This window comes from Andrena cerasifolii, chromosome 4, assembly GCF_050908995.1.
Source record: "Andrena cerasifolii isolate SP2316 chromosome 4, iyAndCera1_principal, whole genome shotgun sequence".
Classification (NCBI taxonomy): domain Eukaryota; kingdom Metazoa; phylum Arthropoda; class Insecta; order Hymenoptera; family Andrenidae; genus Andrena; species Andrena cerasifolii.
In genome coordinates this window covers 8,003,247-8,029,229 of record NC_135121.1, presented here as the reverse complement: position 1 = coordinate 8,029,229, position 25,983 = coordinate 8,003,247, and the positions used below count along the sequence as shown (strand labels likewise).

Genomic DNA, 25,983 nt, shown 5'->3' with positions numbered 1-25,983 from the left:
GAGAATCCTTGATTTCCGATTGGAACGTGGTCATGGCGAGTGTACATTATCCGATACATGCTTCCCTGACAATAAACCAATAGTACCGTAATAGTGCCACATTCTCAAGCCCCGATTGGATCGCAACTATGTTATAATATTGTTTGCGTCGCTTGAGTGGTAAGTGTTGATTCCTCGAATCAATTTTCACCGCAGGTGTGAAATTATTTAAAAATAAAGGCAAGGACGATATTTATGTATATCGGGTCGAGGTGGTACACGTCACATGTGTTATTGCAAATAGAGTCCAAGGATTTTGCGGGGTAAACCGTGGCGAACGGTAAATATCATTTTTGTCACTTGAGACGCGATCGAAATTATGAAAGCAATCTCTTGTTGTTCGGCACGCGGTGCGATTTATCAGATTCTCTCGTATCGATGCGCTATAAATCACAATATTGGTCGAAATATGCATATACAGTTTGGTAGCTTCTATTAGCATCTACGTAAGCATTCTGCGGATCTATCAGAAGCATGCTTTACGAACGGTAATGAAATATCAGCAAGATCACGAAGGAGGGAGATAAATTTCACAAGTGACGTAACCAGAACTTCTGCCGTTAACGAGGACCACAGAGAGAAGGGAAGATGAATGATAATCCGAATAAGCATTTGGTGGTCTAACAAAGTTTATTGTCACCGTTAAGCATTACGATTGAAAGTTATCTATGCGGAGCTAAAAATTTATTCCCAGCAAAATGTATTCCCAGACTGTTGACTCACCCCTGCTGCTTCAGCAACCCCATTATTATATCCTTTCCATCGACGAACGCACGAGTAGTGCAGTTCAGGGAAGCACTCGGGGAAATTACACGAAAAACATGCTATTTACCAGCGCCAGAGCCAGCACGCCGGTCCAAGCATCCCGAAAACCACCACCCAGTCAGCTGCAGCCGTGGCCAAGCACTTGACCTTCACCAGCCCGTGAACTCCATCTACAAAATTTACGACCGCTGTTCCATTCGATCCTCTAGCTTCCCACCCTCCCCTTCTCCCCCTGTGGATCCCAGTCTCTTCCTCTACATCCGCCTCCCACTCACCCCAATTCACCCCCCTCGCCCTCTCGTTCTCACGTTACATCTTCGTTCACCTCCCCGGATTCTCTTGCACCGTATTATCCTCGTTCGTTGCTGAGCGTGGTGTGCACCGATCGATCGTCGACTGCACCGTCGACGACGGGCGCAACCACGTTTCCCGGTTCGTTGTTTGCCACACTGTGCCACCATAGCCCGGTGTCTCGATCAAAGAAACTTCTGCTCCGCCGTCTTTTAACAAGCTCTGATCCGCCACGTTCCAAATTTTACGATATTACCGTAACCGTTTAGCCCTTCGGGGAAGCGGCTTAATATAAATTTCTTTAGAAGAGCCGAGCCTGAGAGGTAATGCGGTACCAATGCACGCGAAATGAAACGCCCCGTAAAAAGAGGAAGAGGCAACCATTTTTGCCAATTGTTTCTCGTAAACTTGCAGTGCTGGAATAGCCACCCCCGCGAGGAAAGCATGAACCACTGTTGCGAAACAAAATCTCCGCCGCGGTTTCCTCACCATCAGAAAAAACGTGAAGTCGGGAGCGCATTCGTACCAAGCCCATTCGACGGCCGACGTCGCGAGCGACGACCGGCCCCGACGATTGCGCACCACGTGGATTCAAATTCGCGCCAGCGGGGAGCGTATAGAAGGGGTAGACTGCGCCTGGCTGGGCGTGGGAGTACACGTCGTCTTGTGGGGAACCGTGGCGTCCAGTGTCGGCAGACGCACCCGCTCCCCACCCTCCGGCTCGATTCTAGGGAAGGAAAAGCGTCGGCCTCAGTCGACACGCGGCGTCGCGACGTATCACATCGCAAACGTTAGGCCACTAGCGAGACGTTGGAGACGTTCTTTCCGTGCACCTTCCCTGTGGATCCACCGTAAACTGTGATCTGCACAAAGACTGTGAAGTGAAGGGAGGATTTTCTTGCCCGTTTTTCCTACGACCACCCCTTCGACCGTCCTTGAACCTCAGAGTGCCGGCGTCAGTGAACGGTTCCACAGTCCTCGCCGGTAAGTTTGAAACTATTTTTCACAGCATGCCTCTTTTGTCTGTCAAGTTTCCTTTGATAATTTAAAAGCGCTCGATGTGTGATTATAGCTAAGGTTTTGGTATATCTGAATTTATTTTGGACGTTTTTAATGGGGTTGAAACGGGGATATGATTTCATGGCGTTCTGAGTGGTCTAATGAGCAGATTCTGTGTCTACCATATCACGTATTCTTGGATAGTTATTGAAGTAGTGTTATATATTTCTATTCGATTCACTCATTTAATATTTCAATTTAATTGCAGTTTGTAATAATCATAAAACGTTCGCCTGACAGTGTCGTGAGAATATTAACAGAGTAATTTATCAATTCATCTGCATGGATTACCACTGAAAGCAGCGGAAGAAGTTTATTGATCCGTGCCTCCGTAATTACTATTATAATTAGGGAAAGAATTTTAATCAATCTCTCTTCGCGAATTAACCACCTACCCAGTTCTTACAACTGTTTCCAAGATCAGCAGAAAAAAACTGCTTATCGCTGTGATACCATAGGTGAGGATTAGGGGTGAAATGAGGATAGCAGACATGTGTACAGAATTGAAGAAGTAACCCCACAATGGTCTCTGCATACTTAAACTTCATCCGGCATGAAATTCTGAATTACATACTCGTTAGAAAATACCTCAGCAAAATCCGAAAAGGAACACACGAGATTCAGCGTTAGGTATTTCTACACCCTCTCGTTAATTCAATGATCATCAGCCGGAAAATATTCCTACCTCTATCAGCTCTGGCTCGCCTTTCTCGTAATCCGGCGCTCACTGTTACTCGTCCCAATACATTCCATCCCACCCGTGAGCCCTTATTTTCCAGACGATTTTCTTTCATCCGTTTTCTCGTGGATCTGATAAGTGCAGGCGTACCCGGCGTTGCTAAAGCACGACGAACAACAGAAGAAAATTTGCCCTCGTATATTCTCCTCCGCGAACCATATCGCGTTCAGCGGAATAAAATCCGATACCTAATCCCATCCGCGTCCCTTCCGTAAATTGGTTACTTCTATTGAACTGCGTCGACCTTGGTTCAATGAACGCACGCCAGAACTGGATTCAATCGAAAGTCCAATGCTCGAGTGTATTCCCTCAGAATCGTCTTCGCGGGACGAATTATCTCGGGTCCAACAACTTCGGACATTCGAAGCGTGAAAATTTGTAATGCATTCCGCAGATTTGACTATCGACCACTCGTTCCCCTTCCTTCCACGACCTATCATGTTTAGTCATTAAGCGCTCCTTGCGGCGACAATTAAAATATGCAATGAAATCCACCCCTCTGTCTAGGCTCAGAAATCTCCCGAGGGGTTACGTCACCGACGCCAGACGTTGCTCCCTCCCCTTTGGCTGGTCGTTAATAATTGTGCAACCTTGTCGAATCCTCCGGCGAGCGGCGTATTAGTGAATCGCGAAGATCGTTGTGTTAAATGCTGAAAGCTCCCCTCGAATTATGTTCCAGCTTATATCATAAGCCTTCCTTGTGGCGATCGACGTTGGATTATCTCCTGTCGATGGAAATCGAGGCAAGCGTGGGCTATTTTAAATTCATCGCGCGCGGAGATAAGAACAAGATTCTATCGATGCTCTACTTGATACTGCTTCTACATTATTAAACGTGGATTAGATACGAGAAACCGCTGGAAGAAGGAAGCGTGCACGATGCACTGTTTCAGACCGAAAGTTGCATAACCATTATACGTACACATGCACGCCGCCAGCCAGTCCTCCTTTTTGCCATAACATTTTATCCCCGAGCCCCGTCTTATACCGCAGCCACCTGCCACTTATCTTCACAGAGAAAGTGCATTTTAAAAGATAGCGCCGAGCGTGGGACGCGTTGCCTGAAGAATAATGTCCCGGAGTTTAAGAGCACGGCGTGGATACACATATGTACATACGTACGTGCAGAGTGTGCGCGAACGGTGTAATTTCACGGGGGAAGATCATCGCCAGGGGTTCGAGGATCAAAGTTTCGACGGGCAAGGGTCGTTACATTGAGAATGTTCCGATGGCGCCTCTGCTAAAGGAAAGATTTAGATTGTGTTCTTACGTGCTTCGTAGCTTTAGGTTGAGTGTTAGTCTGGCTTATTATTATTATCTCATCATCAGCTAAATTGTTAGTTCTTCATAATACGGCGCCCTTAACGTTATCAAACTCGAATGAGGTTTCATTATACATGTTCATTTTTTTAATCAATATTAATCTATACACTTTATTATGCTTCATGAACGAAATACGCTTTGAAAGGCTCTGTGTTCGATTTACATGGCACATTTTTCATAATCTCGTCACAGTGTGCCAACGCTTTTAAACGTACGTGTATAAGTCTCATTCACCAACGATATTGATAACGCTCGCACCAGTCACGAAGCATGTTCGAAATAGGTTCGACCGTAAAAACGTGAATTCAGGGTGATAGGTGGAAAAGCTTGAGCGGGTGCATTAATAACAGAAGACCGTTTCCTTGTTTAACATGTACGCACGCTGCAAGCAACTGAATAGATTTATTATGTTCGTAGCGGCTAAAGCGATGTTAATTATAGTAACAAAGTTGCAACGGCGGCAAAAAGAAAGTTTAACGGTGACATGTAAAGAGGAAGTTCCTTAAACTACACTACTCGTACCAACGCGATATGTAAAGCCTATTTATACATATACCTATCAATATCGCTTTGAAACTTTTGCTTCGCCACCACTGCACAGACTATATCAGACACTTATTTCAGGGGTTACATACCTTTGACAGGTCGGGAAATAGGGTCATTTTTATGATTTCTTTTGTTCATATTAACACAGAAATAACTGTTTCAAGCGAACGAAATGGATGGGTAGGTAGAGAGGAGAGGTGCTATAAAAGGGACAGGTTTTAAAGCGGGCAAATCGAATTGCCAAAATTCTAAACGCATCACACATTAGGGCGGAGCGATACTACCTATATAGGCGAAAATTTAAATTTGAATTTTCAGGTGGCCTGGGTGCAGAATAGTTGTTTTCGCCTATATAGTATCGCTCCGCCCTATTAGTAATAGGATATTACACATGCGAGTTATTTTCCTGTTTATGTCAACGCTAGTGCCCAGTCATGTGACGTAAACATCACTGCAGTCTCACCAGAGTAGTAATCTGCGGTTTATGTTTTTCGGCAGTAAAAGACAAATTTTAGTTGGTTTTCTTTGTCGATTTCTGAGATCCAGATACGTACAAAGTGTTAAAGTGTTATATCATTAAAATAGCCTGTAGTCAATTGAAAGGAGAATCCTTAACAGGTATGCTTAATTGATTATTTTCATTGTTTTGAGATTATTTTATATTAAACTCACTTATAGTCTTAAATGGGACAGCATAAGAAGTCTTAAATGGTCCGTGGCTATCCCTCTCATACACATAACTCTAAAGTTATTAGTGTATCATCCGATACATAGATGGCATTGTTTTAAATGATCAATTATTAGTTGATGACGTATCGTTTCAAATTTAAGAATTAATAAAGTGACTATTCAAAGCGACAAACTTTATCGTCAAAAATTAATAATAAAATCTTTAATCTGCAATATGAAAACGAACCTACCTATTTTTAGTGCAATTGATCTCATTTTTGTTCAAGTAGAATTTAATTCTAAACTATTTTATTATTTAACTATTTTATAGTTTTTCTTATATACGTACTTATATTTACCACGGTTGCGGGTACGTATTCCTATGTTGAACATAGTCTGCAAGACATAAATTTTATAAAAAATATTACTTTATAACTAAAGAAGCTGCTAAAGCATTAACGATAAGTCACACCCTATGAAGATAATAAAAAATATTGATGATTTATAGTACAAAGAGTAAATTTGTTCATAGATTCCATTGCTTTGTATCGTTAAGATTTACAATTATAATTGTAATACTTAATAAGTGTATTTTTATTAACGTGTCCCATTTAAAACCACCTGGTCGTGAAAGGGACATTTCCCACTTATTTGAGAATCGAAGATTTTGTTATTTTCTATTACAATTTATGAATCTGCAATATACTTTTATTGAAGGGAAATAAACACGCTTTCTATTAATGTACTTGTTTTTTTAAATACCTATAATGACATAGTCAGAAATGTACGCTACACAAAATGGCCCCTTTTATAGCATCTCTTCTCTACATCGACTGTCGGGTGAACTCACCCCCAGACAGACGTATATCTCGAAACTGTTTATTCTATCCATTTACTTTCTCTATCCCATTGTGAGGCAAGACCTTTCCGTGACAACCCGGTCGCCCAGGGAGATTTACTCCAATAAATAGTAATTTACTTAAGAAAGGGTGGTCTGATATCGAGACATGAATTTTCTCCCCCAGCCGGGCAATTGGAGCCCTATGTCGCGCTCGCTCGTGCGTCGAGGGTGAACACGTGTCGTCGGGGAGCGTCCGCGCCTACACCGGAAACAGCGAGGGCGAGAGTTGCACAAATTGCATGTGCATTCGCAATCGTTCCCATCACGCGCCGATATGTTTCATTCGGAAGATATTGTGCCACCCGCGGGGGAACTTTGAATAGAGGGGGGGCTGCATTCAACCGGGGTGATTTCTCGCTAGGGAAGTAATAAGAGAAGTCGGCTCTTATCGGCGTGTCGTTCTTGCCGAAGGCTGACGGGGGTGACGGTGACTGCGACGGGCGCGGGTCACACGCGTGTGCAGGCAGCGCGTGCAGCTACTGAAACCGAACGACCCCCACCGCACGCGAGATTCGCGTGTACAAATACGAAAATCGGCGATACTTCGGTGCTCTTCGGTGTGCTCGTTTGCCTCGTGGAGAGGCAGAGATGGCAAATAAGGGGGGGCAGATGATTGCGCGGATCGAAAATGGGGTGAGTAGTGGGCACGAAGTTGGAAAGCTCTCTCGAAAAGTTGCTCGCGAGGGTTTGACGACTCGGGCGTGGAAAAACGAAATTATCCCTCGCTTTCCGTGAGTTTCGGAGTCAGAGAGCAGCCGGGAATCGTTCTCATGGGCGGTCAAGGATTTTTCGGCTAAGCCAGACATCGCCGGTGGTTCGGTGCAGGCTCGTGTGCCCTTCGATTGTTCGATTCGAAGACATTGACACGTGCGGCGAGCTCGCGTGCTTTAGAACCTCCCGCTGTTTTCCATTGAAAGAAACTTCCTATCCACGCTTATCTCCGTCGGCTATCCAGAAATCTATGGAGAGAATCCTCGAGGAAAGCGCTCGGTTTGTTTCGATTACCGTGATAGGTTTAGCGAGCATCCAACAGATTACTGGGATTCAGTGGAAAGATTTTTTGGAGAACTGCAAGTAATCAATGAAGCTGTCAACAGCCATCGAAAGTGGGTATTCTAAACGTTGCACAGAAACGTTTAGATGGAAAAGGCAGCCTGAATTTACGCTCTTATGTACGAAATGATCATCCTCGACGAAAGAATAGAAGCAATCTCGGTGTAATTTGAAACTTGACAGCAGTGCAAACATTTCGTGGCAAACAGGAAACATCGGACCGAAAGATAAGACGGTAAGAAACTCGAGGAAAGCAGAGGAAAGTAAACGAAGCCAATGCTTTCCTGTGGAGACGGAAATTCGGTAGCCCTAACGCCACCTCCGCGGAGGACAATGTATCATCATGCGTTGAATCCGCCCAAGAATTGCAGCGAATCGCAAAGTAGGAAGTTGGCTGCGACGAAGGGCGAAACAGTTGGAAACTTCGGGTCGGAACCGACGTAAGTTCACGGGCGGGTTGGTTGGGCGTTGACTTCGTCGCGATCTAGAAATTAGCTTCAGCGGCCCGTGGTAAACGGCGCGGATCCGAACAGTGGGGATGAAACTTTGTTTTCACCGCGGGGCGAATCGGCGCCGCATCATTGGAGCTAATTCATTCGTCGTGATATTTAAACAACAACCATAACAGCGACCGCGCGGGAGAAGAGACGCGCGTTCCCTCCTATGAAACGAACGACGCCATACAAATTTTGTAAATCAGGCGACAGCTGTAGGTGTACCTACGCATTAGGACGAAGCGATACTATATGGGCGAAAATTTAAATTTGAATTTTCAGTTGGCCTGGGTGCAGGATAGTTGTCTTTTGATTAACCAAACACAACTGTAAAAAAATTTGCATGTTCATTTTTCTCCTAAAAATGATGATATAATCATATAATCATATAATCATATAATCATATAATCATATAATCATATAATCATATAATCATATAATCATATAATCATATAATCATATAATCATATAATCATATAATCATATAATCATATAATCATATAATCATATAATCATATAATCATATAATCATATAATCATATAATCATATAATCATATAATCATATAATCATATAATCATATAATCATATAATCATATAATCATATAATCATATAATCATATAATCATATAATCATATAATCATATAATCATATAATCATATAATCACATAATCATATAATCACATAATCATATAATCACATAATCATATAATCACATAATCATATAATCACATAATCATATAATCACATAATCATATAATCACATAATCATATAATCACATAATCATATAATCACATAATCATATAATCACATAATCATATAATCACATAATCACATAATCATATAATCACATAATCATATAATCACATAATCATATAATCATATAATCACATAATCATATAATCATATAATCATATAATCACATAATCATATGATCACACAATCATATAATCACACAATCACATAATCACATAATCGCATAATCATATAATCATATAATCATATAATCATATAATCATATAATCATATAATCATATAATCATATAATCATATAATCATATAATCATATAATCATATAATCATATAATCATATAATCATATAATCATATAATCATATAATCATATAATCATATAATCATATAATTATATAGTCATATAATCATATAATCATTTTTAGGAGAAAAATGAACCTGCAGACATGAATATTTTTCCAAATTTTTTTTACAGTTGTGTTTGGTTAATCAAAGGACAACTATCCTGCACTCAGGCCAACTGAAAATTCAAATTTAATTATTCCGCTCCGCCCTAACCTACACACGTAATGCCGCGAGCCGAAGCCTTGCGTGGCTTTCTCGCCAGAAATCGCAATTTTTAAACATTTTTTATCACCGCGGTGATGTGGGTTTGTCGAAAAAAGTTTAGACAGGACACGAACCTTCGTTCTACGACTCTAATCCTCGCCCGTGCACCCTTGCTGTTGCGTAAATCAGTTGCCCTGGTCGTGTTTGGTCCACGCGTCCGCTCAGACTCGCCCCCGTATTAAATTTACAGGTGAATTTATGTCGGGGTGGTAATTCACTGGCCACGTCCCTTGAAATTTATCGGGCTCGCTAGTGGGTCGTGAATTTAAATGAATATCGTAAATCGTATCGAGGGTATTAGTATCAGAGGCTGGTAGGCGTGAAAATTCAATTAAAAGCGGCGTTAAGTCCAATCTGCGGTAGATGACTGTAGAAGGAAGAATAATCTGCTAGAATTATTGAACATCGAAATCAACGGTCATTGATGCCTTTCGCAATTCATTATGATTCCCCGCTTCAGCCTCGTATCGCGTAACTACGTACGCACAATTACCGCTGAAAGGAACAGCGAATCGAATTGTCTAGGTCACCGGTAGACTATTTCCCAGAGTATAATTTTCCAAATTGCCACGACCTATAAATCTTGAACTCGGTGACTTCGGCTAATCCCAAAGCGGCTCCAACTTTGTCCCCGTGCTAGACCGGCGAGATTTCGCAAAGGGAATGCGGGAATGCAATAAGAGGCGTTGCGTCAGGAACCAAGGTGCACATACAGTTACACATCCCATTGAAGAAACATTTGTTCAATTTAAAAAGGGGTTTCCGTCGGACTTCTCGTTCCTGTTGAAAGCTAAACTCGCCTGTGAAAGTACAGCAGGATTTAAAGGATTTCGCAGAATTGGCGACAGTGGCGTACGACGGTGCAAAGTTGGAGAGGGGGTAGTGCAGAGCAGGTATAGAAACTTCCGCGGAATGTTTGCTCCGGAGGAAAATAAGTGGATGGTAGCAGGATTGGCGTATTATAACATAGAGTCCTGCCAACGTTCCTTGGGAGGCGATGACCTTGTACAACCATTGCCAAGAGTCTATCGGGTTGGTGCACGCTGTTCGAGCAGCATAGACTCAAAGGCAGCGGGCGGCATGTTGGGAGCCACTTTGACGAGCCGTTGTCTGCTTATCAACCCCGAACCGAACCCAGACCCTCGTGTATCCGTATTTAACGACACACGACCATCAATCGATATCTTTCTACGGGGTCGCACGGCCGAGTGCACAGCCCTTTATAAGGAGCCTCGTGGAGGAAGATGAGAGAGAGAGGGTGGTTTTCGAACATTTGAAAGCGGAGCTAGAGCAGAGCCGCTGCTTTAATTGCAACGGGACAATACGCGCGTATCTAATCTCGCGCGTAACTAATCCAATTTAATCGTGCAATCGAGGGTTATATTTATAAATATGGACGACCAGTGTTTTATGAATCTAATTTATGAACGTGACGTTCGTTGTGACTTTATCATGGACGTCTTTCATCCTCACAGGAGTTGACTTCGAGGTGCGACGTTGAATTTGATGGGAGATTACATATTTATAGGATGGGGGCGGAATTAAGCGACACGTACAATTTGTTAGCGACGGAGAGCTGGTGGGTTGAGTTTAATTACCCCTCGAAGTTTCGACCCCTTTGATGCCGTCTCGGGGATCGTTCAGGAGAGAAATAGGCCTGCAAGAATTTTTTCCACCCAAAGGAACGTGTAATGGCTGGAAGCTTGCAATTAATAGTACCGGTATGGAAAGTAAAAGACTAGAAGGTGGATAGAGGGAGGCAGCGAGTCGCTTCATTTCATCCTACTCGCTTGATTTTTAATCAACGTTCCAGACACGCTTTGCGACCCGTGATTATTACGCAAAGAAACGAAACGGCCGACGAATTTTTTGCCGCCGTGTGCTCCGCCGTCTGAGCAAAGAAACTTTTACTATCAACCCGTAACCAGTTAGTTCCGTGATCGGGGTAATATCGCGGCTTAAGGGGACGTTCCGGTCTAAATTTCGATTTTTTTTTTATTTCATTTTTCGAATGTTCAATCTTTTAGGAATACGTGTTTAAAAGGATTTGTTGAAATTCGTAAAATTCCCGAAGTTATAGGCATTTGAGTAGCGGCTTATGCATGAGTAACACCCGGCTACTCGGCACTCACGTAAAACTTTAAACGCGTTTTTCTCGAAACAGTGTTCTCCAAACGGTGGCCGCTGTATCTCCAAAAATTATTATCCGATTTGACTGAAACTTTTTTTATTTTGAAGAATATACTTCTGGTTAGGGGAGGAACTAGAACAAATTACAAAAATTAAAAATTTATAATTTTCAAAGGTGTTGAAAGGACGAAAAATATAGGGGGGAAGTGATTTCAAACTTCAAGTGTCGTTATTTTAAAAAAAAATGTTATTTTTGTAATTTGAACCGGTTTCCCTCTAGCCAGAAGTATATTCTTCAAAATAAGAAAAGTTTCAGTCGAATTGGATAATAACTTTTGGAGATACAGGTCCTACCGATTTGGATAAATTTTTTGACGCTTTGACTTTAACGACTCCCCAGTGCCGTCTGCAATGATTAATTATAAAACAAAAAATATACTTCTGTAGCTTAAAACATCTTTAATACAATGAAAAAAGTCGCATTAAATTATATATAGTAGTTTTCCTTTAATTAATTCCTAACTATCACCTATTTTTTTGGGCTCTAGACTGGAACCTCCCCTTAATCGACACTGATAGAAGTCTAATCTGCAACGTGTACAGGCCACGGCGAAAAACTGTATACCGTGGAATTAATGAAGCTTACGATACCGCCCGTGGTGGATGGTGAAACTTTCGTTTACCTCCATCACTGAGGATACCCAACGGTGAACGATAAAATACTTAAGAATAATGGGAAACAATTCCCCTCTTTTAAACTACTTCAAGATGCTTCCTTGAAAGAAGAATATTGTATCCCCACGATTTCACCACAAAGTACCTTAAATTTAACGAAGTACGTGCACTTCCCGCATCGACAAACGTGCAACTACCATTGAGAGGATAGATCAGATTCTCTGCTGTAACTGAACACGATTCAATGCAGGATATTAAGCTGTTAGGCTGTTGAACATCCAACATTCGGAGATTTTCTGCGCTGAACGGAAAGCAGATGTCTTCGGTTCGTTAGCGCAGCAATTACGGTGAGCTTTAAGCCGACCCGTAATTGCTCGCCACTTGGGGTTGTTTGTGAAAAATTTTCCGGCTCCTCTTCCGCCGTCGGCTAGAGAATCGTGTCTAGGCAACCAGCGCGAAATTAATTAACTTCCCTAAGATTTTATAAGCGTTCGAAGTTCCACTAATTAGAACTCGCCAGGGATCCAGCCGCGAGTATGACTTATGCTGGTCGGATTCTAGAAACGAGGAATTCGCGTTAGGATCTCCGCCCTTCTGTTTCCCCCGCACTCTTTGTGGGCGTCTCTCCAGGCAGATTGGAACAGTGAAACTGGGAAGTGGATACCAAGAGCCTCGAGGAACTTTCGTGACCATTATTTGTTTCGAACAGTCATTTAAGATGCCAGGAATAATGTTTGCCTCGTTCGAGATGTTCCATAAAGACGAGCTGTTAAGTGGAACAATTCTCCGCGACAAAGTGTGAAAGAAAGCTACGACGCGAAAGGCAATAGATTGGATAACTTTAAACTTTCCCGGATAGTAGATAATTATTTTACAATCGACGCGTGATCAACGCCGTTGGATAATTGCAGGCAATTATGCACCGCGGACTGTCTCCAGCGTCTGCCGGCCGGGAAACCTTGCCCGTCGATGTTTTACGTAATGCCGGCTGCACAATACACGTTCATTAAACTTTTCAATCAATTGTTTAATCATCGTCCGTCAATATTTCCCAGAGACGAAGGGTGGCGATGAAGCATTCATCGATATTCGTTCACCCCGCGCGCCAACGGGAACAGAACAAACATCCGCTTCCCTTTTATTACTGGCGGGAAAAGGAGGAGGGGGTTAAACAGCCGTCGACCGAGCCGTTTACGTCAGGTCTACCGCCAGAATCTGAATCAGAATTGAACAAAGAGTCGCGGATGGACGGGGAAAAGGGGGGAGGGGGTGCGGGAAAAGCGGTGGAAATGTCGCGAAAGGGTGACAGTCCGCGCTCGATACTTAAAGAGGGTATTGCTCCACTATAAACCCAGATTCTATTTCTGGTACACGCGATGCTTAGGCGATGCTCGCGATTCAAGTGGCCACCGTGCGATCTCCCCCGGCTGCTTTTTACATAGCTACTCTTAAACGTCCGGAGCATTATCATAAACGCCCCCCACGGTAGCTGTTCGCCCCGAGCGGACGTTACTATCATTTTTAAAGCACCCGCCTTTTTCTTCCGTCGATGCCGCTCGAGGAGCACGCTAAAAGTCGTTCCCCCCCCCCCGAGCAACGTCGCCGGGCGTTAATGTATCGGTGAATTATGAACTGGGATTCGCGTCTTTGCCGTTTTTACGGCCACGGAAGTTGCTGTATTTTCTGCTCGATGTTGGAGTAGCGGACAAATTTTATGACTATCGCAAAATGGAAATTAATCCCCTGGAAATTAATTCTTAACTCTGATGGAATTTCGAATATTTGCAACTTTTTTCGTGGAACGGATAAAACGAATATCGACCGACAGAGTGCAGCGATTAAATATCGCGAGATGTTTTCTGAAAAGGAAACTGTTTTCATCCTGCGATGAATTCGCCGCGAGGAACGAGCATCGGGTTCCATTCTCAACCGCGCCCTTTACGCGATGCTACAGATCGAGATGGACATATTCCGAAGGTCGTCGATGCTCCTGAAAAGAATCGCATGCAGGGAGAGTGCTCCATATTTCATCGACGCACGTGCTTCGGGCAGGGTTTTGTGGTTATTCGCGGAGGGTCGGTATCGTTGGCACAGGCAGACCAAGGCGAAGACGGAAAAACTGGGCGGCGTGCGGCGGCAGTAATAGATTTAAGGCGGTTGATACGGTGGCAAAGAAATAACGAGACCTAGCACGATGGCCGTGCTCGCGAAAGTGCCTGAAAGCAACTGTCATCGTTCTGGAATCGCAAAATCGCTCGAAACGAAATTCCAACGGTGTTTAGGATGGCTTAGAATTAACGCTATTTCTACCACGGTACTAAGGTGTCAAAAGACGCCTCAGGGTAGAAATAGGTATACCATATGCACATTTTTAGATCCAGGATGAGCTGGAGGAAAATGATATCACTGAATTAATTTAGCAACTATTGTACGAAAAGTCAAAAAATTAATTGTGGAGAAATCTTAAACTTAGAGAATAATTTTAAGTTAAAATTTGAAAGGGGTCAAAAAACACCGCTTGGTAGAAATAGTGTTAAGCGGTGAAGTGGTCGCAAGAATTAAACCGAAAAGAAAATCGTCTATGTTACGTTTAAAGGAAGTAGAGGAGTAATTTTTTATTATTATTATTATTATTATTATCATCATCATCATTATTATTATTATCATTATTATTATTATTATTATTATTATCATTATTATTATTATTACCATTATTATCATTATTATTATTATTATTATCATTATCATTATCATTATCATTATCATTACCATTATCATTATCATTATCATTATTACTATTACTATTACTATTACTATTACTATTACTATTATTATTATTATTATTATTAGTGTTATTATTATTATCAACGGGAAACCCTTTAGAATACAAAAAATAACAAAACAAAAGAAATAAAACAGTCTGCATGCTTCAACATATTTCGCGACTACGCAGGTACCTAGCAAATTATACTGAAATAATCGTTTAAACCGGCACTAAGAAATAATAAACGTTATTTCTATCCTCAATCGCACTCAAGGTATATTATCCTCAGTTTTAACCAGCCATCCGATAATTCTCGAATTATCTCACTTTCTAAAAGATTCATTATCGCGATTCATTTATCCTCCTAAGGTCAGGCACGGAATGCTCGAGGATATCCGTTTTTTTTTCGCGTCGACGACGGGCTCGCAGGCGCGAGAATGGAGCATCAGCGTCGCAGAGAGTGGTTCGATAATGGAGGATTATTCGACGGAGCCGGAAGACACCGAATAAAGAAGGAATTGAATTCTTCATGAAAAGCGTACGTCTGTTAAGTATATATCGAATCGACATTTGCTCGCGACTATGCGATGCTTCGGTTGACGCGGGTCTCTTTCACCTTTACACTCTTCGCGGGGCTGAATCAAGAAAAGATTGAGATCCTCTTTTTTGTTTAAATGTCACCGATCCCTCGCGCGCTACTTACGGGTGAACAGGCTGTTCAACGATTGTACGAGTGAAGCGGAGATTGCGCGTTTTCGTTTGAAAAACTTTGCACGACAGCGGGCATCAATTCGAGACTTATCGCCAGAAAGAATAGCCATTCTCGACTGGCCTTTCAGTGCTTCTTGAAAGTTCAAATGCAATTGATTATTCAGCGACGGAGACGTTCATTCCTGACTTGCTCGAGTAAGGCTAATAATTGATCTTCTTGCTAAGAATATGCACATGTATATGCTACGTATTCTACACTTCGCAGTGGAATTAGGAAACTATGAACAGACAGCGCTTGGCTTCTGCAGTCCAATCAGAGAATAATTGGACACCCGAATTTAGGTATACTTCTTTGTCTCGCATTGCCTCTGAAAGCCTTCACGTGCAAGGATAATTCTGTTAAAACGGTGTACCAGTTTTTTCGCGGCAGATATTTAAATACATACTGGAATATCTTTTTGCATAATCTGGCGCTCCTTTAACGCGATTGTGAAGCTTAGATTTGGATCCTGTGACCAGCACGTGCGCCGAAATTTCGCCAAAACGGTCATGGTGTTTACATAAACAGGAACGGTGTTGGTGTAGCGACGAGCAGTGACAGCTCATCTGGAGTGCATTCAGCCGGTGGCGTAAATGAAACCAGACGTGCTCGAGAGAGTTCGGTGCTAATTATAATTCGCTCGGTGATTCGAATCGCGAGGGGTCACGTAACTGGCGAAAATCGACGACGGTCTATTTACCGTGACTCTGATAATTAAAATCTGTCGCTAGCCCATTCTTACGCTGTCCACCTACTAGCTCACGGTGTCTTTAATAGAAAATAATTGATCGCTGATTGGATCCCCATCGACACGGTATTTACGCTGAAAATGTCAACGAGAATCTTATCGAAGTTGCTGTCGTTAATTGGGCGACAAAATTGGGCTATTCCTATTTTAATAAAAGCAGCACCGCTGCACGGTTAACGATTAGACAAACCGAGTACTTAGTTGGACAGTGTTCGCAGATTTCGATTGCTAAAAGTATCGAGTACGAAGTACGCGAAGTTTCTCGCGAAACAAGGAGCACAAAGGAAGAAACCACTCCACTTTACTCGGTTGCGCCATGGGCTAATTAAAGTTACTCATTATTTCGTTCCCGGCTACTTCTAAGCAATATTCGTAGTCAAATTAAGGAACGGTGCATGTAATTTAATTATACCATGCGCCAGAGTAATAAACGGTACTCTCCATTACTAATTAAGTGCTCGGCGAAGAAAAAGTAATGCACGTAATATCGTTCTTTCCCTTCAGTGTTCGAGAGACTTGAAACAGTAGCCTGGATTTCTCTGAAATTTCTCAAAGTCTATATTTAATTCTATAGCGTCTTAATTATTTCCTACAGTCTCGAATCTGGATACAGAAGGAACGGCAGTCTTGCGTTTAATCTTGACTTATCGGATGCACAGAAAGCGAGGTTCCACCTATTCTCTTAAACCAACGTAGAGTCCAAGACCGTTACTCTGCTCGACCTCGAGAATTCTCCCTCCTGTTTCCCAGTAATTAATCGTCTCGCCCGTTACACCCAATTATTATCTACGTGCTGAAATGTCGAGAAACCATAACACCTAATGTCTGACCTTTCGATACAGAGTCGCAGAAGCTTCGTTAAGAGAAACAGAAACGTCATAATCTTTGTTGGAACGCGAAGAATCGGAAACCGGAGACGGTTACGTAAGCGGGCAGCAAGCAACCCTTGTCGGGGATCTAAGGTGTCCGTCTCGACTTCCATTCCTCTCGCCTCGCCCCTCCAATCCCCCCAGTCCCCTTCGACCCCTTCTGTCCCCGACAAAGCCACCGATTCGAGTAAAAAGGAACTCGCCCTCGAGGTCGTGTCGTGGTTCGGCCAAACAAAAAATGTTGAAACGCTTGGGGATGGGACAACGGTTTAATTTACTTCGCGCCGGAAGCCGAAGCCCACGCAATGCCCAATCTCATCCCGTGTAATGCGTAATTACAAATTATGCGGAGGTAGACGCGGCAGCCACGAAAGTTGCGTTCATTGAATGTATACAGTGACTCGCATTAATATTCGGACACTTTTTAAAATCGCATAACTTTTTTAGAATTGGTCCAAACGACTTGAGTTTTTTCGAGAAGCTAGAAGGATTAGTTTGCTAACTGACGCGTTTCGTCGTTTTGAGAAAAAGGTATTTGGTTGGAATAGCGAAAAGAAAATTCCCGAAATCAGCGAAAAAAGTTTAAAAATCGACCTTTACTATTCTTTTCGCTATTCCGACCAAATACATTTTTTTTCAAAACGACGAAACGCGTCAGTTAGCAAACTAATCCTTCTAGCTTCTCAGAAAAACTCAAGTCGTTTGGACCAATTCTAAAAAAGTTATGCGATTCTAAAAAGTGTCCGAATATTAATGCGAGTCACTGTGAATTGCGAGGGGTAGCGCGGACGGATGAAAAGCCCTCATCCTAAGTAAAATACATAGAAACGGATAAATACGCACAGGGAAGAAGGTGGAACGCGTGGTTGCTCGCTAAATTTCTCGAGAATTTAGTGGGGGAGGCCGGAGTAAAGTGAACCTCGGGGTAAAACGAGCTTTCTTAATCTATTGTTTACCAATAGAGTGTATTTACAAATTTTGGTGACGTAATAAATGTGTGTAATACCACAGATATTGAAAAATGGAAGTTCAATTAAAAAATTAAAAATGAAGTGTTAGAGACTTCCAATTGGTTTTCTTATCAATTTAGCTTTTTGGATAAATGAGTTAAATGTGTTATTTTAACTCCAATTTTTTTCTGCGCATTTATAACAAGCTTATAAACATACATGTACACGCGTTTCGGAAAACATTAATCCTAACATTATTAAATAATTAATTTTCCACTGAGTACACATTCGGGGCAATGTGAACAGAATCTACCTTAAAAAAAATGAAAAATCTGCCACAGTTTTTGACAACCGCGGTTCAAGAAAACCAGAAACTGCCGTGCTACACACGTCATAATTACCTACATCCTTAATTAAAACTCGTATTTTGTTTCAGCTCACTTTACCCCAGATAGTAGTTCACTTTACCCCATATATGGTCGTTTTGGCATTTTCTTTTCAAGTTGAATTTTAATATACTTTCAGTTTATTTTAAGTATCGTTATTCGTCATTTATCAATAGTAATGTTGAAATTATATTATAAATCTATTTCCACACATTTTTATTGAAGGGGAAAAATTTTATTCGACTTCAAACTTTTTCCGCGTCACTTTGCCCCGGTCTACCCTACAGAAACGGGGTTCGCGTGCAGATAAGTTGGACGAACCTGTACGTACGCTCGAAGTTCAGAGAAGTAAACGATGAATTGAGTTAGATGTTAAAGAACCTCGTTAACCTGAACGACTCGATTGCTCGGATCGAATAAATGAAACGGGGGTGTTGGTGCAGGTCGGCGGGTTCCTGTCTGCGAGGGGATCGATCAGGGAATCGTTCTTTAAAATTCCATGAACGATCTGCCCATTTGTCTTCGTTCCCCACGAATGTGTTCATTGAATTTGTCTCTGCGTGGTGCATTAAGGATTCCCCGTGGCAGGAAGCGCCGCCGCTGCGAAGTTATCCCTCCTTAAATCGTTAATGTCGATGGTAACTGGCTCGTCACGGCACAGTCTCTTTGTTTCTGTCCAAGACTTCCCTCCTGTTTCATTCATCGGCCGAGTTTGCTAGGACTCCTGCCACTCGGGCAACTTCGTATTTACTTCGCTTCGAAACTTGGACCAGCTTTCGCACTTTAATATTTTCTGCCCGATACCTCTGCCTGCCGCGCAGTTTCTCCGAGATTCAATCATTCAACGTCTTGCCTACTAATTTCTTACGCAAAGAATACTACCCCCTCGTTAAACGCCGCGATCCCTCCGCTCGCTTTCACTCGAGCGTCGCAGTCTCGGCTATTTGAACGTGGAAACACCTGCAACGCGCAAATCCTTCCCTGCAGGGTGTAAATATCGGAGCAGGCCAGACCCTATTAAGAGCAGCAATTAATCCATCGAGTGGATGGGCTTGGTAAGTTTCCCCCGGTTTCTCTGAAGTCTCGTCGCTTGATCCTTGCCAATTCGAAATCCTGTTAACGCACTTTGCAGCTTGCCCCTATTTCCCCTCGACCATTCCCTGAGACCAGTTATCACGGCTCGCCGACGGTGAAAACGATTCATAATCCAGAATGCCCGCCGAATTAACGGCCCACCGTAAATGAGGCGTAATTTGATAGATAGCCTGTTCGAACTTGGAAGAGGGGGTACATTATCGCCGTCGATCTTAGGCTGTGCGAACCTCCCGAAGCTTAATCGTATTTAGTGTTCCTTCTCGAGAAATTTTACAATTGCTTATTTCTTATTTCTCGAGAAATACTGTAATTTCTCGAGAAACTTAAGTCTAGGGAAAATATTATAAATCTCATTTATTTTTGTAAATGAATGTATTATTAGATTACAATTTAAAATACATCTTATTAATTACATTAGAACCTATATGAATTCCAATAGAAAATGACAGTACAGAAGATTCGATATTATTAACTGCTGAAGGTGCTCTTCAATTCTTATTTAAAAATTTAGAAAAATTGTGTACAAAATTGAATTTAGTACTATTAAAGAAGAAATATAGAAAAGAGGAGATAAGACTATTGTATCCCGTATAAAATTTTTGCATGATTCAGAATTTCTTCGAAATGGATCAACAGACGCATTTTTCATTTAACAGCCTTTCATTTGAATCATGCAAAAATTTTATACGGGATACAATAGTCGTATCTCCTCTTTTCTATATTTCTTCTTTAATAGTACTAAATTCAATTTTGTACACAATTTTTCTAAATTTTATTAAATATATATATATATAAAATATATGAAAATATAACAGTAACAGATTTTGCCACCAAAAAGAAATAGATTCGCTAACGCTACATTAGACGCATTGTGCTATTTAAAAATAAATTTTAAAACCAAAAAGTAATGTTTCGCTTTGTGCAAATTTTGTATTAAATAAATAAATTTACCAATTATATTTAACATCTATTTTTTCATTTACACAAGTTTTGTATAAATTAGACAGGAATAATCATTTAGTTAAAGTTTTCTTGTGTTTTTGATAAATATTATCAACATTATTCCAAAAATATAATTTTTCCAATATTTCTTTCGATTTCTCGAGAATTCTCAAGAAATATGATCTGATTTCTGATTTCTCGAGAAAAAAAATATGGAGAAATCAGGAACACTAATCGTATTCCCTGACTTGCAGCAGATCAACGTGACACATATAATAGTCCCGGATCTTGGCTCTTACTGCCGACCAGTTATCCGATTGATGAAATCAAGGGATCGGTTAGTCCGTCCACGTGGAAATTTCACCAACCTATCTAGTCGCCTAGCCGCGTTCATTTCACTGCACATTTACACCAGTGGGGGGGGGGGGGGGGGCACTTGGAACCGAAAGGAATCGCGGTACTGAGCACGTGCCGCCGTGTCTGCTCAATATTTTCCACGGACCAACAAGGGAACCTATCAGCTCCCAAATTCGAGGGACGAAACATACTTTCCGCAATATCTCGAGAACTATTAGACGTAAAACAAATGTGCCTTTGAACCGTGAGTCTTTCAAAGGCAAATCCAAACCCAATTTCAGAAAATATGTTTTCGCTCCCCGACTTCAGGGGCCCTTTTCACCCCTTCGACATGGACAATCGCTGATAACAAAAACTACCCGTCAAATATTTATCATTACTCTGCAAATCTGCAGGGTTTCATGCAAATCGACGCGTGCGGGTTCGGCGCGTTCTCTTGTAAGCGGCCTGATACTACTAATTCCAACCAGATGCAATTTGAAAGCAACAATGAGCTCAATGAAATAGCCCGAGTAATTTCACATTGCAGCACTCGCATTGAATTTGTCGCGAAACGACGAAGACGGCGGCGCAACGTGACTGTGCGCCACCCAAGGCGAGGTTCGTTTCCGCGGAAGGCTCACTTAGCTGCCTCCGCGCGAACACCACCCCACCATGGATAATTAAAAGCGGGGCTGACTATGCGGCGGCCCGTTGAAATTGATTAATTGCTCGGGCGACAGGATGCGACAGGGTTACACGTGCGTCCGACCGACTCTGGATATACTCGTGGTCCTGACCCGTTCAATAATTCAACAGCGTTTCGATCCGTTTCGTTGGCCCGAGAAATATAAATCCACGTGGAGAGAACCGTCGCGGGGAAGGGGGGCGCGGCGCGAGAGGGACGTCGAGGGGCGGTCGAGATTCAATAGGGGATCGTTTGTGTTTGACATTTCGGGATGAAGACTGCGGATGAAGAGGCTCAACAGCGAGGCGGGCGGGTGATTCGAGGAAACGTTGCACGATCGGAATAGTTATGCTCGGTTATTCCAGACGAACCGCGAGGCTGGAATTCTTCGCTGCTGCGAAACGAATTTATACATTCAACGGTGAAATTTGCGGTGGCCGTTGGATGTATAAAGTGTTGTAAGCTGGAAATTTTCTATGCTCAATCGGGGCGAGTAGCAGAGTTGAAATATCCACCGCGGTCGTTTGAAACGAATCGTCCAGGCGAAACGTTCCTGCGGTTAGTCGGGACGAGTCGTAATTCCGCGAGAATGGTTTCAGCTTCCATTCCATCGAAAAATCATCGGATTTTAGTCACTCGGCTTTAGAAGATCTACGAAACAGGGGATTAAAATATGGAACTTCTCATTGCGCTCGCTGGAGCATTAAGTGGCCCGGGCTCTTAGCAATGAAGCTTCCACTGTTTTCGCGAAAAGAAGGATACCCTTCCACGATAAATGTAATTTCCTTAGAATGCCCCGGAACTGGGACGCTAGACCAAAAGCGCAGAAGAGAACCCGCTCCTCTGGGAGTCTAGCTTCCATGAATTTATAATCCCCCAGGAGAGAAGGGAGTGGAGTGAGAGACCGTAACCATCAATGGTCCAGGATTTCGCCTCGCGCGATTACCGCGAAGCAGAGCCGAAGTTTACGTTATTTCGCCGAGTTAATTTCGGCGCTACGCGAGAAAGGGTAGGAGAAATCCATTCCTGGGGATATCGCTACGAGTATTACACTGTCGCCGAACATCTGTCTGGAGCAGAGCTCTCTGAGCCAGGCCGCAGAAACATTACTGCATTATCTGGGTACGACATATTCACGCTATGCGGTACCGCTAATTTGTGCGGAATAGACTTGCAGACAATCTAACGCTCGCGAGAGCGTGCCAGAGGTGCGGAAATCCGACGGGAAGAAATTCGGCGCGGCGCAATGTTCCTCGGGCGATATCAGAAATTAGATTGTGCCCTGGTAATCCAATACTGATATTACTAAACTGGATCCTAGTACGCGCGATACGTGGAATTATTTGAAACGGTCGAAATCTCCGGGAAGTCTGGCGAACCACGCTTTATGCGCCATGCGAAATAATTAGGGGACTACGTGTGCACCTGTGGTAGGTATTCGTGAAACTGCGGATTACAGGAAACGAGCCATTTGTCGGGCACAAGGATGAACAGTTGGACACTTGATCGGCAGCAGCTCGACGACGAAGTCATTTCAAGGAACGATCTCGGAATTTCCAAATCCGACGCATTTGCTTTCGCAATCCCGAGGAAACGAGAAGCCTTTCGCACTTCTGATGTTTCGCCCGTGTAGAGGTGAGTGTTCAAGGAAGCAGAAATTCATTAAGGGCAGGTTCCGGTCTAAAAGTCGATTTTTTTTATTTCATTTTTCGAATGTTCAATCTTTTAGGAATACGTTTTTAAAAGGATTTGTTGAAAATCGTAAAATTGCCGAAGTTATAGGCATCTGAGTAGCGACTTATGCATGAGTAACACCCGGCCACTCGGCACTCACGTAAAACTTTAAACGCGTTTTTCTCGAAACAGTCTTCTCAAAACGGTGGGACCTGTATCTCTAAAAGTTATTATCCGATTCGACTGAAACCTTTTTTACTTTGAAGAATATACTTCTGGCTAGGAGAGAAACCAGAAGAAATAAAAAATTGAAAATATATAATTTCCAAAGGCGTTGAAAGGACGGAAAATGTAGGGGAAAAGTGATTTCAAATTTCAAGTGTCGTTATTTAAAACAAAAAATCATTTTTGTAATTTGTTCTAGTTTCCACCCTAGCCAGAAGTATATTCTTCAAAATAAATAAAGTTTCAATCGAATCAAATAATAATTTTTAAGGATACAGGTCCCACCAATTTAAATCAATTTTTTCACGCCTTGACTTTAACGACTCCCCAGTGCCGTCTGTAATGATTAATTATAAAACAAAAAATATATTTCTATAACTTAAGACATCCTTAATACAATGCAAAAAGTCTCATTAAGTTATATATAGTAGTTTTCCTTTAATTAATTCCTAAAGAACACCTATTTTTGGGGGCTCCGGACCGGAACCTCCCCTTAAGGGGACTAGGCAGTCAGAAACTCGATTTTTTTTGCATTTTTCGAAAGTACCACCCTTCCCGAGTAAAATGCCGTTTATGTTAAAATTCGCAAAATTAAGGATTTTACAGCCGGAAAGGTCAAGCACGTCATAAACCGTTTCTGCGCGCACGTAGGGAGACTAATTCCACTTTCGAAACTTTAAACGCGTTTTTCTCGGAATCATATTTCCTCTTCGTTTTGCAGTGATAGCGAAAAAATGGAGGTACAAATCGATTTGAAAATAAAATCACATGTATAAAACATGTCTAGTTACGACCTGAACCTAAGCATAAGTCTGTGAAAACTCCTATTTTGACAAAAAAAATATAAAATGGCTCTTCTCCCTGGCGAAAAATCGCATTTCTTTAAAATTTACCGTTTTACAACCGCTAAACTTATAATTTTTATTTTATTTTCTTTTTTAATACGTTCAGGGCAGGATGGGGGCTAGGGCAAAGTATCAATTTCAGAGGATATTTCACAATTCAATTTCTTAGAATCACTGCAAAATTACAGCGGCTTATTGCTGAATATTTTTAAATAAAAAAATTACGATGAACGGTACTAGATACAATCCTTGAAAGCAAAAAAGATTTTTTGAGAAATGTGTTATAGCTTTTGAGTAAAAAATTTCCAAAGACCACCCTTTTTTTCGGCCTCCTGACTGAGCATGACCCATTAAGGAAGCCGGTGGAAAAATCGGGAGCCGCCTTTGCGGGCGCGGAGCCTTTGTCCGACCGATGTTCCCCGCTTTCGGAACGAACATCAGGTTGATATAAGCGGAAGCTTTTTAGCACGAACTCACTAGCTTCCTGCGTAAAGTGTAGACTTTTCGGGAAGTATAATTCTGTTGGTGTATCCGAGCATTGTCGTTAGGGACAAAGCATGTCATTAGTTTGTGAGAAATGTTGTACGCACCTCCGAATACCATAGATAACCTTTTCTTGGTTAGAAAATAGCTTTGGCCATTTAGTTTTAGTTGATTTATACATTGGCTGACCCAATTTTAGTGTTTATTCACCTTCCTCTTGGTGACGAATCGCTCCCTGAATAATAAATAAACATCGCGATGTTTCGCAATAGTCTGCAAGTGGTGTCATCTTAGAATAAATTAAGATTGAAAGGGAAGCGAGTACGTGATTCATAATTTAATAGGATCGATAAATCTGAAGTTGCAGCACAGTGATTAACAGAAAGAAGCTCTCTCCGAAGATGGACGACCTGAGACTCGTTAAATTCGCCATAAAGTATTAGACAGAGTGGATATTGTGAGCTGCAACAAGGATCATGTGTCCATTAATTAGAAAAATGGAGCCCTTTGAAGGCACGTGCATAAAAAGCGCGTTGATGATGACACTTCTTTTGACGGATACTCTAATCCCCTTCCTCCACCGCAAAGGCAAAAGAAAGTACACGAAATGTTCCCTTCTCCCATGCCTCTGAGTAGAGAAGCCACTTAGTTAAGGCCAATAGGCGTCTGCCATCGTAAAACACTCAAGATAAGCTACGTCTTCTAGTTAACTATGTAATTACCAAGCCCTCGTTACGCGACATTAAGGCGCAACTTGGTACCTTCCACGCCTGTATCGCGACTATCCGAGAAACTGTCTTTCGCGAAGATAGCGCGTCCCCGAGGGATTCAAATTTCGAGAAAAGTCAGCAGCTTCTGATGGGAGACTTGCGCGAGAAGTGGAGCAAGATGTAACGATTGTCAGTTAATTGTAACGTAACATGAATTAAATTGCAGGGGAGAGGTCCTATAAAAGGTACAATTTTGTTTAGCGTCCGTTTCTGACAATGTCATTATATGTATTTAAAAAACAAGTACATCAATAGAAAGCGCGTTTATTTCCCTTCAATAAAAGTATATTACAAACTCATAAGTTGTAATAGAAAAGAACATAATAAATGGGAAATGTCCCCTTTACGACTAGGTGGTTCTAAATGGGACACGTTAATAAAAATAAACTTATTCAGTAGGTATTACAATTG

The 25,983-nt window shown here is 42.1% G+C and overlaps 1 protein-coding gene across 1 annotated transcript in view; it reads left to right on the top strand.

The window, feature by feature from the left end:
• Window positions 1–1,861: 1,861 nt before the first annotated feature.
• Window positions 1,862–25,983, top strand: part of LOC143367708 (uncharacterized) — an 82,396-nt gene continuing 58,274 nt past the window's right edge. Inside the window, exon 1 of the mRNA XM_076809809.1 lies at window positions 1,862–2,079. The gene's annotated coding sequence lies outside the window, so the exon portion shown is untranslated. The remainder of the gene's footprint in view (window positions 2,080–25,983) is intronic.